At 45.9% G+C, this 13,968-nt stretch overlaps 1 long non-coding RNA gene across 1 annotated transcript; it reads right to left on the reverse strand.

Moving 5' to 3' along the window:
* Positions 1–495: 495 nt before the first annotated feature.
* Positions 496–4,408, reverse strand: LOC309532748. The gene is made up of 3 exons (XR_014220003.1): positions 4,165–4,408; positions 2,983–3,073; positions 496–643 (listed from the first exon to the last, which is right to left on the reverse strand). It is a non-coding gene; the product is annotated as an uncharacterized lncRNA (long non-coding RNA).
* Between the last annotated feature and the right edge of the window lie 9,560 nt (positions 4,409–13,968).

Raw genomic sequence — 13,968 nt, forward strand, 5'->3', positions numbered from 1 at the left:
GGGGCGGCTCCGCGGTGGTGGTGCCGAGCGGCGGGGCAGCGCGCGCAAAAGGGAGGAGCGCGAGACAGCGGAGGAGGAGGAGGCCGGCATGTCCGGGCAGCAGCAGCAACAGCAGCAGCAGCAACTCCCGGTGACGGCTCCTCCTCTGCCCGCTATCGCCGCCACCACCACAACAGTCGCCGCCGCCTCAGCTGCCGCCGTCCCTCAGTCCCTCGCTCTGCTGCCTCCTCCCACCACGGCAAGGGGAAGGGAAAAAACGTTCACTTTTGTGCGTCCCTCCCGGCGTGACGCTGCGCGCTGACGTCACGGGGCGGGGCTTTAATGGTGGTGTGCCGCGAGATTTTTTTCCGGTAAACAGGTGTGCCGTTGCCCAAATACGTTTGGGAAACACTGCTCTAGCTCAGGTCGCTATGAAACAGGAAATCTCCTTGGAACAGGTAACAATTAGGTTTGCAGTCCTTCTATTACTCTCTAACTCCTCCATTTCCCAGACCTCACTGTATTACAGTATCTCCCGTCACATGGTCCAAAAGCTGCCATTTGTATTTGAGCTCCCCCCACTGTATCTAGGCTTCTATTGCAGTCTAGATTGTGCATCAGTTCCATATATGGCAGCAGTAATGTTTCCTGCTTGCATCAATCTCTAGCAAAGAAACTCAAAGTAACCATTTTACTCTAGGCATTTATTGCCTTGCCCCCTTCAAGCAGCAGACTGCTGTTCTGACCCTTCTAATATTTTTTTTTAAAAAAACCAAATTGAAACACAGTGGTTCTTGCATTCCCCTAGCTCTTAAGGGCACAGTGCTCTATCAACTCTGGGTCCAAGTGCCAAGATCCATGCATCCAGCAGCACTCCAAACACAGAGCCAGAGGCTGCAGAGGCAGCAGCTAAGGAGCGGGGCCAACTTTTTGGACCACCAGGGCCTGCAGGGTTACCTCTCTCGCCCTGACCTAGCCACTGTGATCCATGCGACGGTCACCTCCAGACTGGATTATTGTAACTCGCTCTACGTGGGGCTGCCCTTGAGACTGACCCAGAAACTCCAACGGGTGCAGAATGCTGCAGCGAGACTCCTTACGGGGTCTTCGCTGCGAGATCACATTCACCCGGCGCTATACCAGCTGCACTGGCTCCCGGTGGAGTACAGGATCAGGCTTAAGGTGCTGGTTTTAACCTTTAAAGCCCTATACGGCCTAGGACCCTCGTACCTACGGGACCGCCTCTCCTGGTATGCCCCACAGAGAAACTTACGGTCTTCAAATAAAAACATCTTGAAGGTCCCAGGCCACAGAGAAGTTAGGCTGGCCTCAACCAGAGCCAGGGCTTTTTCGGCTGTGGCTCCGATCTGGTGGAACACTCTGTCACAAGAGACCAGGGCCCTGCGGGACTTGACATCTTTCCGCAGCGCCTGCAAGACAGAGCTGTTCCACCAGGCCTTTGGCCAGGGCACAGCCTGACTCCCTCCCTCGGCAATCTTCGCGGAGCTCTGGCCCAATGGTTGCCAGTGGCCTGAATTAATTAATTTTATAATGAATGATTTTAGAGTGTTGTTTATGCTATACTTTTATACTTTTATACTGTTTTATTGTTAGCCGCCCTGAGCCCGGCTTTGGCTGGGGAGGGCGGGATATAAATAAAATTTATTATTATTATTATTACAGCCCAGACCCTCGCAGTTGTCCTCCCCCTGAGCCTTGAGGAACCAGGCTCCCACTGCAATTCATTGGCCCAGGGCTGCAGGAAGCTCACCAGGAGGAAAACAATGGAACAGAGGATGAGTGCCCATCTTCGGCTGGAGCATTGGCCTTTCAAAACTGGGAACTATCTACAAGGGGGTGGGGGCTGGAAGAGAGAGCCAAGAGACAAGAGGCTTAAAGGGCTTGTTCTGCTTCCAACTTCTGTGGGAGTAAGTTGCTTGCTTGGAGCTATCCATGGTCCTGTAACTCACCTCCTTCTCCTTAGGATCTGGCATCAGACCAGAACATGGCAGCAGTATTTGGGAAGTCTGAAGCCTCTGTGGGGACAAATGTTAAAGGGACATATGGCTTGGTACTGTGTCTATTTGAGTGGACAGTGACTTGGTGAATGCTGTATGAACCAAATTTTGTTTCAGGGAACCATAAATATCCTTACCTACAGGTTGGAGGAGCAGGTCTGATAGATATGGACCTTGCTCATCTCTCAAAGCCTCTGAGTCTATCTCAAGTAGAATATATCCTACCTCTCATTCATTTAAACAACTTTTCTTATTGTTTTAGAATACTTGTTTATAATATACTGAATTTTCTCTCTTGCTTTTAAGTTAGCTGGGCAGGAGGGAGGGTGATGGGAAAATGATTGCTTTCTTATATTTTATTTTCCATCTTCAAGTTGTTGTTATATAAAACTTTCTATTCAGTACTTATAGTAGCTCCATTGTAATTTTTTCATCTTTTATATTGTAAACATCTTCATATATTTTTCTGTTTATCCTGGATCACGCTTTCACTGTTTTAAAGTCATATATGTAATTTTTCACAATTTGTCAGCTTGCTAAGGTGCAAGTTATACTTCCAGGATAGGCCTTGTAGTAACTTTTGGTGTGGTGCTGACTTTTTGGTCACTATTTATATGCTCACTGGAACAAACTGAAAGACTAGACTAAATTTAAAGCTTATTTTTCACATTGTACTATTGTTTTTCCCCACTCAGTGCCCCCGCAACCCTCTGCATTCCACTGTGTCATCTTTGGTCTTGCATCATAGGAAATTTAGTTTTGATTGTAATATACTTGTGTGCCAACTTGTCTTATGTGGGGGAAGAGGGGCTATTGTTTTGTTTTCATTATGTATTATGTATTTTTATCTTATATTTTTATGTATTAATTAATTAATGATAAATTATGGGTTCAGGTCTGTGGCTGTGGCATTGTCTGGGAATAGCAAGAGAGGTCTCTCATTTCAGCAGTGGCAGGGACGCTCTGTTCTCTACCTCAAACTCACCTTATTGCCCACTGCATGACAACAACAACAACGACAACGAAAAGAACAGCTGGATTGCTGTTTTGTCTTGAAGCTGCTGAAGGCACGGGAGCTTTGTCAGAGAGAAAAAATAATTAACCTTCTTTGCCAGTTTAGTTCTTCATGCCATAAATAATAAATGGATAATAAATAAAATTGTTGAATGAATATGCGAAGAGGGGAAGGGGAATTTCGCAGTGGTTATTGTTTGATGTTGGAGGAAAATACTCCTTCGCTCAGGCATATCAAAGTGGTTTTTGCAATGTATGATTAAAAATAGATATAGGGAATATTGAAAAAGGGAGAAAAGTGGGGTCAGCTGGGAATAATAGCTGACACAAAATTGTAATACATAGTTCTTCTGCCATTTTTTTTTTTTTGAGTTGGAGGTGGGAGAGAGTAACAAAGAGAACATATTGCAGTGAAAGAGCTGCTTACCCAGTCTAGGATGGGCAGCAGTTGTGGTCCATCGCGTCTGGCCATGCAACCCCTCAGAGTAACCTCCATTAGGCGTCTGACCACTAATAATCCTCAGGCCAGCCACAAGGCACTATGGGGATTCCTGCCTTACCTCCTTATGAATTTGGCCAATCAAGCTAGGCCCATGGTGTATCCCTCCCACCCAATAAAACATGGTTGGCCCTCTCCTTGGCACCATGTTCTGCCATGGAGCAACACCCACCCATCCCGCCCTCAGTCAGCTAAGCTTTTGTGTTAATTGCCTAACATTTTTCTTCCAGGACTCTTTTCTGCGGGCTTTTGCTGTGGTTTTATAATGGTTGCTGTATTTGGAGCCAGGAAGGAATTTCCCCTGCGGATTAGGCAATGATTGGAATCCTTTAGTCCAATCTCTGGCGGTGGTGGGGGGTGTGTGTGATCATCACAGCAGCATGATCGCAGGGTATCCCATTAGAGGGGTCTAGAGGGAAGTCTCTGTCCAAAAGCTGAAGCGATCGGCAAATGGGCCATAGAGCTTCCTCCAGCGCTGTGGGAGAGCCATCTGTGTAGACCTGTGTCTTGTGATGGATCCATTATCCCAGGACTGACCTTGTTATGCCTGTTAGTTCTTCAATAGGGGGCTGAGGGATACACGCCAAATGCCTATGCCAAATCCTCCCTACACCTGAAATCAATAAAGTTGTAGCCAGTTTAAAATCACAGTACCTTGTCGTATACTTCACCTTCTCACATTGGGCCTTGCTCCCGGGAGTGGAGGGCACTGTGAGTGGGACCGCAAAGATCTCCACTTCTTGAACTTTGAAAACTAATGATGTCCGGTGTGCAGCATGTAATGCAACAAAGGGTATATTAACATTCATTTGGAATTATTCATTGGAAAGAGAAAGAATAGACACACCCTGCTCAAACTTCTGCAAACAATCAATGAATATAACTAATCATGCACAGAATCATGTTCTTACTACTATGCCTGTTTTTTTAATCAACAATTTTAAATGATTTATTTTATATTGTTGTAAGCCACATATAAATTTTGCTGAAGAAAGCAAAGCAATGTCCTTTCCCAAGATGAAATGTAATGAATCCCAGAAGAGAGGAGGCCAAGAACCCTCAGGGGTACCCAGTCGCATCACTGACCACAAAAGGGACGTTTTAAAGCAGATAGTGGAGTCATCTGACCATGTGAAGAATGCTCCTTCACAATAGAAGTGGGATAAAACCCGGGAAGAGATGTTGAAAATTATTTGTCAGGGCAACTGCTACATCAATTCCATGAGAAACAGAGCAGAATTAGCAATCCAACCAATTTTATTTATGAAATAAATATCATTCTGTGTTTGATGTTGAGAGCAGTATTACTTGTATTATGTATGTCTGAGATAGTTTTTTACACAGACACTTTCAAAAGGAGTCTCATCTGCAACACCAGGGATGGGGAAGTGGATCTGTGGACCATTTTGACACAGGAGTAGGGCCACTCACCTGTTAATCACCTGAGGTTACCCCATGGCATCAGATGAAGCATATTCCTTTGCAAACAAGCTGCAGCTGACTGGTGGCATCCAGCCTCTGCGTCCTTTCCCCACATGGTTTTATTTCAAACTGTGTGTGCAAAGGAAGTATAAAGGAAGCAGAAAGGGATATGCTTGCCTTTATGCTTTCTTTGCCCATGCTGTGTGAAATAAAACAATTTGGTCAAAGGAAGTGGAGTTTGCAGGCTCTGCCAGTCAGCTGATTAGCAGCTGCAAGCCCCACTTTTGGCTTCAGTCAGGATCTTCCAAGTGGGTCAATTCCCAGAGGGGTTACATTTGGCTCGAAATTTAAAAGGCACTAAATGCAGGTCCCACATGCCAAAGAACAATTGCCAACACATTTTAAGTCTCCTGGTTATTTCTTGGCAGCTGTGTCTATGTTATACATGTCAGGTGTGGGGCAGGTTGGTGTGGTTTTGGGGAAACAGCCTTGCCAACCTAATAAGACCCATAGGACAAAGAGGCCACATCTGGACCACACACCTATTCCTAACAAAAACCTCATCTGCCCTGCAGTCTGTACAATATATGAAGTACAAATCAGGAGGACAACAATTAGTATACACTTAATGACGTCAAACTGTATTTAGTAGAACCACTGCTGGTGTAGATATAACCTGATTAGGAATGGACAAACCTGTCCATTTCAGTTTCTCTCAGCTTTCTATTTTCCTACTCTTAAATAAGTTTCACGCCTTTTACTGTGGAGGAGAGCATAGCAACCAAGATAGCACCCCCCCCTTCATGAATCCATCTAATACTCTTCTAAAGCCATCTAGAACTTTTCCATGGGTAACTGAAAAACATCGGGAACAACAAAATAATTAGTGGAACAATATTACTTTCCAATAAGTGTTAAGATACGAGAATGGCAAATAGCTTAAAATACTTGATCATTTAATCCTAAACCCTCACAAAAACTTCCCTTGGAGACCACCATTTCCTGGGGGAACAGGTTTTGACCTCTCCAAAAGTCTTGTCATTTGTAATTTATTTATTTTTGCCCCATGAAAGCCACAGAGGGTATAACAGAAACAGAACCCAACAGCTGGTATATAAATATATGTGAAATAGAAATATATATTCCCAATTTGATTTATATGTGTGTGTGTGCATCTGTATTTTTATATCTCTGCATTGCCATACAACACATTATGAAATCATTGCTGATAGGTGGTAAAGAAATGTTTTTAATAAATGAATATATTGAAATAACTGTTTGGATACTTCTCTGTGTTGAAAGGACAATGGTCAGAGGGACTTCAAATGTAATAATTTTCAGACAGGCAGAATGCAATAGTGTAAATAAATAAACCATCACCATGCATAGATAATAGTAAAGGTAAGGGGACCCCTGACCATTAGGTCCAATCGTGACCGACTCTGGGGTTGCGGTGCTCACCTCGCTTTATTGGCCGAGGGAGCCGGCATACAGCTTCCGGGTCATGTAATGTGCTCCCTTATATGCTCCATCAAGCATTACTGTAAATAACCAAAAATGTTCTTTTTTTTTTCATTTCGTCCATGAATGATGATCCACTGTCCCATCTCACAGGAGTTGAGATACAGTTGCTACCTCCCCACAGCCACAAGTATCGCACCATTCTGCTCCATATTAGTTCATGTGAACTAAATACTATCTGCAGCTTCCTGGCCACGATTGCAACCATAATTCAAGATACTTGCTTGACAATAACCATACGTTGAAATGGTTTATGTGAAAAAGATCCAAAGAGCAAAACTGCAGACAGCAAAAGTATGGGTCTTTCTCCAAGACATTTCTATAGTAGAGGAAAGTGCTCAAGGATTTTGGCAGTGTGGGTGGTTGTGTGATTTACCTCTATGATACAGCTGAAAAATAATAACTTATAAGAAAAAGAAAAAAAAGCAGCATGACACTTTGAATATTATCTATAGCAATAAACTGTAGGGCAAGGATTTCTACCTCTCAAAGTCCTTCAAAGCCAGCTGCTCTTTACAGCAACTGTAGGTGAGCAACGCAAATAACTTCTCCTTTGCTGTACTTCACAACCCACGTATTTATAGACAGTACCAGACCAGCTTTTATTATAAGCACAGGCTCTGGACATCTGCATTGTGACCAGGAGAACAAAGACCTGTGATACAAATAAATCCGGCAGATTGAAGAGGCAATCATAAATGTACCATGACATTTCCGAAAGTGACAAGACATTTTGGCATAAAGCATAGGCAGCAATATTTTTGACCCTCGGTGCTTAATTTTGACAATGGAAAGCTTGAAGGTTTCCCTCCAATTTACTGGGTTAAGTGTTGATCAGTTGTTTTGATAAGTAGATTGGAGAAGGAAGGCCGAGGTCTAAGTAGATACATAGCTTTGAGTGCAGTGGAGCCCCCACTTTGAACCCCAAAAGTTATGAAAATAACAGTTCAACTGTAGCAAGCATGCTTAGGACTAAACCACGGAGCCTAAGGCTTGCCAATCAGTAGGTCGGCGGTTCGAACCCCTGCGACGGGGTGAGCTCCCGTTTTTTGGTCCCAGCTCCTGCCCAACTAGCAGTTCGAAAGCATGTCAAATTGCAAGTAGATAAATAGGTACCACTCCGGTGGGAAGGTAAACGGCGTTTCCATGCGCTGCTCTGGTTTGCCAGAAGCGTCTTAGTCATGCTGGCCACATGACCCGGAAGCTGTCTGCGGACAAACGCCGGCCCCCCCAACCTATAGAGCGAGATGAGCGCCACAACCCCAGAGTTGTCCGTGACTGGATCTAATGGTCAGGGGTACCTTTACCTTTAATGTTTTAAAAGCAATATTGCAGTTACTACCGTATATGCATTTAAAAATAAAATAAAATAAACAATTTTAAAGCCAATTTCATTACTTTAAATCCAAATTTTATTCCTTCCCAAACCCCACCATGCTAAATGTAGAGTTATTGGAATAAGCAGCAACTGCTCTGCCTGTCCATTATCTTCTCTTACAATCCATAAGAACTGGGTATTGATGTGGAACACTCCTCCACCAAAGAAAATAACAGCCATCCCCAAACTCTCAGATGATGTGTGTCTGAAAATAGCAAGAGTGCAAACTGTCATTGTTTAGCAGTTTCAGCACCATCTAGGAGACAGATTCTGTGAGCTTACAGGACAGCCTTGGCCAAGTCCCTGTCTGGGCTAAATATTCAATAATTTTTCCTAATACTTGTATTACTAAGACTGTATTTAATGCCTATCAGTTTGGAAGACAAATAAGGCTATGAAAATAAGGGATTAAATCTTCCTATGATGGTAAAGGGAAACATAGCAGTAAAATAAAAAATAAAAAGTGGTTCTATGTTGCAAATCAAGCACTGCTAGTTGTCTCTTTTTGTTTCCCAGTGTATTTCTTACCAATATAAAATTTGGTGTGGCACGAGCAAATTTTTCTTCTGAAAGTGTGGCTCAGAGGGAAAAATTTGGGAACCACTGCCATAAGGGATGCCAGTGGCCACCCCCGGGGGCCCTGTTAATGTTTGTGGCCCCTGGCATTTGCCCCACCCTGTTGGGTGCTGATGCTAGGCCTGATTGATTTTGATTGATATTTATTACGGCCATTGGCCCGTCACACGACAGTTTCCCACCAACATATGTATACTTAAACCTCCAAATTTAAAACAGCCAAAAACTTACAGAAAACAGACAAGAACCAAAGCAAAATAAGCAAAAGACCAACACCATATATTACAATAAATTTGCAACATAAACATCACCCTCTGCTCATAAATTAATAAAAGACATCAGTGGTGATATCACCTAGTTACATCCTAAAACATAGATCATGGTTTAAAAGGGTTATCCGAGCCGCACAGGAGTCCATTTTTCTTCTTTAGGGATAGGACGCTGATCAAGAATCTGGCAACCGTGAGTGATCTTAGGGCGTCTTCATCATTTAGTAGATATCTCAGTTTGGCTTCATTCGAATCATCGGCGATTCCCTTTAGATATGGATCAAGAAACTTGCTCCTGGCCGATGAGTGAAAAGCACAATCAAAGATTATGTGATGCAACGATTCCGGTGCGCCACAATTACAATCACATAAGAGCGATATCTGTCCATTGGAAAATCTATTTCTCAGCACGTTCGATGGGAAGGTGTTGAATCTTGCCTTTATAAAGGCATATCTATGAGCCGAAGAAGTTAAGGAATTCAAATAATTTGGGGTGATGCTAGGCCTGCTAAAGCAAGCTGGCCCCCAAGACTGTCATGCTAGGAAGAGCAACGGCCTTCAGGAATTCTGCTTCCCAGCCATGCCTTGGGATGTCAGCCACTGGGGAAGAGCAGTGGCAAAGGCCTATTGGTCGCATGTCCTGCATGCGGCCTTTTCATGGGCATCTGGCTGCCCACTGTGGGAAACCATGCTGTGCTAGATAGGCTTGGTGTGATTCGGCAGAGCTCTTCTTATGTCTTTATAGCTTAGAAATAATGCTACATAGTTGCTCCTTAATACCTATTAGGGAGTGTCTGGTCGCAAATTCCCCTCCCTGATACTGGATATCAGCTCCATGTTTTCCCTTTCACTCAGGTTTGATTGGCAAAGATCAGGAGTGGCGCTTTATCAATAATAGCACCCACTCTACAGTATGTATCCCTGCGGAGATTTGTCTGGCATCTTCCCTGTTGACATTTAGTTGAAATAATTTCTATTTGTGAAGTGTTTCTGTTCCTGCGGGTATATTTTAACTGGCACTGTGAGTTTTTGATTTTGGTATTTTATTGTATGCAACTTTCATCCCCTTGTGGCAAACGTATAAATATCCTCAGATTACAAATATCCCGTTTTCCCTACTGTTTTCACAATCACAGTGCTAAAAAATAGCAAAATGTTAATTTACAGAACCATTCCAATGCATTGTTTTCTGTGATTTTTGTGGGATTCTAAACCATTTGCAAAAGAGTGATGTTTAAATTGGTGTTTGCATCTTCGACATGTGTACATTGGGGCGTAAATGATTTTTAAACTCACATTAATAACATTCATACAGGGAGACAAATAATTTATTTCTAAAGGTAATTGCAGGCCATGTACACTTCCGTTAACTTTGCATACAGCACATGCCTACAGCTGGTTTGGAACAGGGGCGTAGTGGGGGGCAGCTGCCCCCCCCAAATCAAGTAAATAAATAAAAATACTTAACTGACCAAATGCATCACAGATAACTTGGTTCTGTCCCCACTAAAATAAAGCCTGGCTATGCCCATGTTTGTGTGCCTCCACTACGCGAGGTCCGGAGGGTGGCAACCCAAGAGCAGGGCCTTTTCAGTGGTGGCTCCCCGTTTGTGGACTGCTCTCCTCAGGGAGGTTGGCCTGATGCCTTCATTATACACCTTTAGGCACCAGGCAGAAATGTTTCTCTTTAACCAGGCCTTTTGCTAATTGGCATCCCATGCTCTTTTAAAATGTGTTTGAGGGGGGCTTATTCGGTTGTTTTTGTTTTATGTACTTTGTGGTTTTATATTCTGATTTTATCCTGTGAACCACCCTGAGACCTGTAGGTATTGGGCAGTATACAAATTTAATTACTGGTAATAATAAGTGTTGTGCCCATGATGTTAGCCACAGTCCGCACCTATTCTTTACCTGTCCTGTCATTTTTGACAAAATGCTGTGTTCTGATGTGTTCCCCATGCCAAACCTGCTTCAATCTTAATTGAGAAAAAGAATGACCCAGCCTTGCTTTAAGTTGGTGATATCTACAAAGCCTATGTGTCAGGTCTGAAAGTGGACTACCGAGAGATGAAAGGAAGCCAGAAGAGTTAGAAGAAGAGAAGAGTTACTAAGGGTAAATTCTCCCTCTGCAGTAGCCACTGAGGAGTTTGTGACACGGACGGCTGATTCTCTTGTGCAGAGGTTTTCAACCTTTTTGGGTCCATGGGTCCCTTGACCAACTACATTCTTTCTGCGGCACCCATGTGGGGCTCAGGAGCCCAGTCAGGTCACCCTTGCCTGCAGAGCCGGCAGCCTCTCACCCTTTTTCAAACACCCTCCCTTGTGAAGTGTTCCCTCTCTGAGCTGCCCCTCTCCTGCCCCAAAGAGAGGTGCCTCCTCACACTGCCCCACAGGGGCCTGGGACTTGTCTGTCCATTCCCAACAATGAGGACTGGTAGACTGGTAGGCTGGGCTCCCTCACCCACTTGCTTGCTTACTCCAAGGATGCCTCAGCTCCTGGAAACCAGCACCCCCTGGCCAGCCCCAGAGACACCATTCACACTGGGAGCTTGTAGCCAGGGCTGCTGCAACTAACAGCTATGCAAGCCTTGGGGAGGCAGAGATGCAAGAGGGCATCAGAGGGAGGGAGGGAAGGAAAGAGGGACAGAGACCAGCATTGCCTGGGGCACACCTGAGCACAGTGGCGTAGCGTGGGTTGTCAGCACCCGGGGCAAGGCAAGTAATTTGCGCCCCCTAACCCATGGATTTGCACCCCCTAACCCTAACCCCCAGATGTTGCGCCCGGTGCGGCCGCCCCCCCCTGCACCCCCCACGCTACGCCACTGCCTGAGCATCATTCAAGGCACACTGGTTGAAGACCACTGCTCTAGTGTACTGTTACTTTATGATGACTCACAAGAGCATGCTACAAGTCACAGTAGCCCTGTGAGGTAGATTAAACTGAGCCATAAGTGACTTCTGGCTTTGGGTGCAGAGAGTTCTGCGCATTAGTTTCCTCCGCATTCTTCCCCCCACCCACTTCATATCATGTTTAATTGTAAGCCATGACTTTACAATGTTAGCCACATTGAGCACATTAGCAGAAGGGCAAAAAGAGAATGTAGCAGATAAATACATAATGTATGAATCACAGAACGGTAGGGAAGGGCCCCTAAGGGTCATCTAGTCCAACCCCCTGCAATGCAAAAATCTCAACTCGAAAAAAACCTTCAAAGGAGGAGAGTCCACCACCTTTTGTGGGAGTCTGTTCCACTGCTGAACAGCTCTTACTATCAGAAAGTTTTTCCTGATGTTTAGCTGGAATCTCCTTTCCTGATGGCATTGGTTCGAGTCCTACCCTCCAGAGAAGAAGAAAACAAACTTGCTCCATCTTGACAGCCCTTGAGAGATTTGAAGATATTTCTCCTATCTCCTCTCAGTTTCCTCTTTTCCAGGCTAAACATACCCAGCTCCTTCAACCATTCCTCATAAGGCTTTCCAGACCCTTGATCATCTTGGTCGCCTTCCTCTGAACCTGTTCCAGCTTGCCAACATCCTTCTTGCCAACAAGATGTGGACAGGCTGCTTGGACGAGTGAAACCAACCACCTGTCTCCTTGATCCTTGCCCATCCTGGCTTATAAAAGCTAGCCAGGAAGAGCTGGGCAATGGGCTTCGTGGGGTGGTGAATGCTTCCCTCCGTGAGGGAGCCTTCCCAGACCCGCTGAAAGAGGCGGTTATTAAACCGCTTCTTAAAAAACCATCTTTAGATGTGGCCATGATGGCCAACTATCGCCCAGTCTCAAATCTTCCATTCTTCGGCAAGGTGATTGAGCGAGTGGTTGCTGAACAACTCCAGGCATGCCTGGAAGAAGCGGACCATTTGGATCCCTTCCATGGAGGCACAGGTTAAATCCGTGTCCAGGGCAGCTGTGTACCAGCTCCATCTGGTATGTAGGCTGAGACCCTACCTGCCCGCGGACTGTCTTGCCAGAGTGGTGCATGCTCTGGTTATCTCCCGCTTGGACTACTGCAATGCGCTCTACGTGGGGCTACCTTTGAAGGTGATCCGGAAACTACAACTAATCCAGAATGTGGCAGCTAGACTGGTGACTGGGAGCGGCCGCCGAGACCATATAACACCGGTCTTGAAAGACCTACATTGGCTCCCAGTACGTTTCCGAGCACAATTCAAAGTGCTGGTGCTGACCTTTAAAGCCCTAAACGGCCTTGGTCCAGTATACCTGAAGGAGCGTCTCCACCCCCATCGTTCTACCCGGACATTGAGGTCCAGCGCTGAGGGCCTTCTGGCGGTTCCCTCACTGCGAGAAGCCAAGTTACAGGGAACCAGGCAGAGGGCCTTCTCGGTAGTGGCGCCCTCCCTGTGGAACGCCCTCCCACCAGATGTCAAAGAGAAAAACAACTACCAGACTTTGAGAAGACATCTGAAGGCAGCCCTGTTTAGGGAAGCTTTTAATGTTTGATGTATCACAGTATTTTAATATTCTTTTGGAAGCCGCCCAGAGTGGCTGGGGAAACCCAGCCAGATGGGTGGGGTATAAATAATAAATTAATTATTATTATTATTATTAGTTTCTTAAATTGTGGTGCCCAGAACTGGACATAGTATTCCAGGTGTGGTCTGACTCTGGCAGAATAAAGGTAAAGGTAAAGGGACCCCTGACCATTAGGTCCAGTCGTGGCTGACTCTGGGGTTGCGATGCTCATCTTGCTTTATTAGCCGAGGGAGCCGGAGCAGCGCATGGAACGCCGTTTACCTTCCCACTGGAGCGGTCCCTAAGGCAGAATAGAGTGGTACTATTGCTTCCCTTGATCTTGACACTATAATTCCGTTGATGAGCCTAGAATTGCATTAGCTTTCTTTCTGCTGCTGCATCACACTGTTCCCCCATGTTCAGCTTGTGACCCTTTTCACACGTGCTACTGCTGCCCAGCCAGGTGTCCCCAGGTGTCTTTCTTTGGTGCACCTGGTTCTTCCTCACAGCCACAGACTTATAGGGCAGGGAGGGCCCCCGAGGGTCAGACCTCAGACCCCAAGGTCCTTTCCACACGTGCGGCCGGCCGAATCCCTCACACCGCTCCGCCCCCCCCCCGCCTGTGGCTGAGGAGACGGCGACCCAGAGGGGGTCGGTGGGCGAGGGCGGCCCCCACTGCGCCGTCGTCCCCCCTCCGCTCTGTCTCCTCAGGCCGGGGAGCGAGCGAGCGAGGGCAGGAGGCGCCCGGAGGCGCGTCTCTGAGGGGGCTGAGCCGGGCTCTCTCTCTCGGGGGCGGTGAGGCGCCCGGGCCCCCCAGG

The sequence above is a fragment of the Podarcis vaucheri genome (assembly GCF_965113315.1).
Source record: "Podarcis vaucheri genome assembly, chromosome: 5".
In the NCBI taxonomy this organism is placed as follows: Eukaryota; Metazoa; Chordata; class Lepidosauria; order Squamata; family Lacertidae; genus Podarcis; species Podarcis vaucheri.